Raw genomic sequence first — 2,983 nt, forward strand, 5'->3', positions numbered from 1 at the left:
TGCTTACTAATGAAGAATTATTTATAACTCAAAAGTGGAACACGTCCACATATTTGATCTAGCAAGTAGTTCTCCATATCTTATAATCTGATAGAAAATTTTACTAGGCTGCTAAAATGCTTACGAAATCTCAAAATCATCATGAAATAGTAGACTGGTGTCTATGACAAAGGAACAACATACTCTTTGGTGGAAGTGAGTGTTCAATTGGGACATTTTTATACCTAAAGAAGATAATATAGAGAAGCTCTCGACTCATTTTTGTCAATCTCCATTGGAAGAAAGAGAAGTGCTGACATGAAAAATATTTTATGCTCCTTTGATTACCTACCTTTCAATCAGTCCACCATACAAAGAACAGACAACTTGGATGCACTCTAAGCAATGAAGTTTCTATTTGAAGAATTAGAAAAATGCTTTGATGAAGCCTCTTATAAGGCTGATAACATGTCTTTCTTTACATCAAGAGAGAGGCCCAAATAATTTGAGCCATTGCTTGTGATCAAGTCAACAACCTGAGCATCAAGAAAAAATGTAATATAAATGAAATAATATAAGAAAATTATATTGGTTATTTCTTTCAAAATGGTGCTTTGGTTTGGATACTTGTGCAGAAATTTGGAGAAAAGAAAATTAAATGTTGGGCACAAAAGATATCCTAGATTTGAAACAAAAATTAGTAAACCCCACCATTGATCTGGACCAGTCTCCATGACAATCATGCAAATGTTGAGGGATATAATATTTAAAAAGACCTCTTACAATTTCTTGATAATAGAGAGATGGGGGATGACATGTAAATTATGCAATCATAGTAATTGTTTTAAGGGACTACACCAATATAATCTTCGAAATTAACAAAAAATCATAACCTTTAGCTGAAGAAATAAACTATAATTATCATTATACCAAAACAAAAGAATACACGTCCTATTAGTACAGGTTCATTGGATATATCATTTGTTGAATCTAGGGGATTACTGAACCCAAGAATTTCTGCTTCAACAAGAAATGTTTAAGAGCTTCCATCATTTCCAAAATGGTTCCTTTAGATAAATATTCCAGCACAAGACCAATCTGATTCATAAGCCTAATCAACAAGAAAACATCACCAATGTAGAGGACCTCACCAAATGTTGACTCTACATCCCCTTTCCATAGAAATTCTACTAACTGTGTCCAAACACTCCAAAAACTAACACTACCCTAACCTATCTTGCTATTCAATAAATTGTTAGTGGCTATTGGCCATGAATTTTCTTTCACAGAACCATGCACCTCTATTTTTGCATCCTTGCTTGCAACGTACATACCAAAGAAAGTAATAGCTTCATCTTCTGATACTTGCAATGTGCTCCTTACCGAGGGACCCTCATTAGACCTATTTATGTCTCCTGCTTTGGTAAATATTTGATTTCCTTTCAAATTTTCCAATATAGACCTTTGAGTGTCATTTGAAATAAACTCAGTGGTCACCCGCTCTGATGTCCCCTAGACATCTACTAAGGGATTCACCATAAAACCACCCTGCAAGCCTTTGAACTTCGCATCCCATATATTGGTCTCCATTTTAGCTCTGTATGATGCACCTCTTCTAGATCTACTCGTTGATGACCCCTTAGATGCAACAAGTTTTGCAGGTGGGTATCTGCCTTCATTTTTCTTCCAAAATTTGGAGCTTAAAAGCACAAAACCAGGGAATTTACAACAACTAGCCCTTCCATCTTCAACAGTAGTGATCCTACCAGCTGATAAAGAAAGATCCTGAGCCATTTCATCTATAGTTCTTTCAAAACCATGTACCCTATTTTCTAGAGAATGCAACCCATCTTGTGAGCTTCCCATAAACATTTGAAAGCACAACAATTGAGAATAAAATTTAAGTTTTTAACTATCTAGAAACAAAATGCAAGCAACTACAAACAATTAAAGTACTAAGCACATTTCAAACTTTATGCTCAGTTAATTTTTGATCTATCATCTGTGTTCGTACTTCACAGTGCACCCAAAAAGTTTTAAATTCCATCTAGGCATGCATAAAATCAACTAACAGGCCAGATCAACAATGAATACAACTTATGCTTAGTCCTACCATCCATTATAGTGTGTATAAAATTATCCGATAAAAGGATAAACATATTGCTTTAAAAATGCCCAAATAAAAGCAGAGAGTAATCAAAGCAACCCTTGAACACTCATCATGTAGCCTCTATTAAATGAACATCATCTAGCGGGCCAACTACTGCTTAGAACACAAGAGCCCATATAAATATAATATCTTTAGATTTAGGCTTTAGCACATTACTAAGGAACATATCAAAGCTTGCTAACAAAGACATTTTGGGGAACTATTACTTGCAAGCATCATGATTACCATTTACAAGCATAGACAAAGTACTCCCGCGGGAACATGTGTATCAGTTCTTTCTTAGGACATCTCTTCATTATGATTTCTCAACGCAAAACCACAAAAATATTAAGCTTGAAGAAACATGGGTGCTAAGATTAAACAATGGCCTCTTTATAATGATTTCTCACCTAGATGCAGTGAATGCAGTGTTCATTTCATTTTCATGAGAGATGGGTTCTTCTGAACCAAGACTCATGAAACATGGGTCAATGCATTTGACTCAAAACCTACATGGTTCAATCCTAGAAGCAAAAATTAAGTTTACCAACCAGAGTTATCAAACTCCCAATTACTTGGATTCGAGGGATTCTAAGGTTCCAACATAATCCAAATACCCCAATTCCCACAACACCTCAAACTACTTCAAAAGCTCAATTTTCTACCAACCCTGCTGCATACTTGAAATGGGAATAACTCTTTCTTTTTTGAAGGCACTAAGTAAGACAATGATATTTTCAAACACCCTTTATAGAGTTCTTCAACATATCAAAAGCTTTTATATGACTTCTTTGAACCAACCCCACTATCTATAATAGATGCCCTATTTTAATGCACAAAATTAGCCAATCTAAC

The 2,983-nt window shown here is 34.9% G+C and overlaps 1 pseudogene; it reads right to left on the bottom strand.

The window, feature by feature from the left end:
* Window positions 1-323: 323 nt before the first annotated feature.
* LOC149542463 (microtubule-associated protein TORTIFOLIA1-like) lies at window positions 324-1,851 on the bottom strand (annotated as a pseudogene).
* Between the last annotated feature and the right edge of the window lie 1,132 nt (window positions 1,852-2,983).

The sequence above is a fragment of the Cupressus sempervirens genome, chromosome 8, assembly GCF_028749045.1.
Source record: "Cupressus sempervirens isolate cs-2001-9-10 chromosome 8, ASM2874904v1, whole genome shotgun sequence".
Classification (NCBI taxonomy): domain Eukaryota; kingdom Viridiplantae; phylum Streptophyta; class Pinopsida; order Cupressales; family Cupressaceae; genus Cupressus; species Cupressus sempervirens.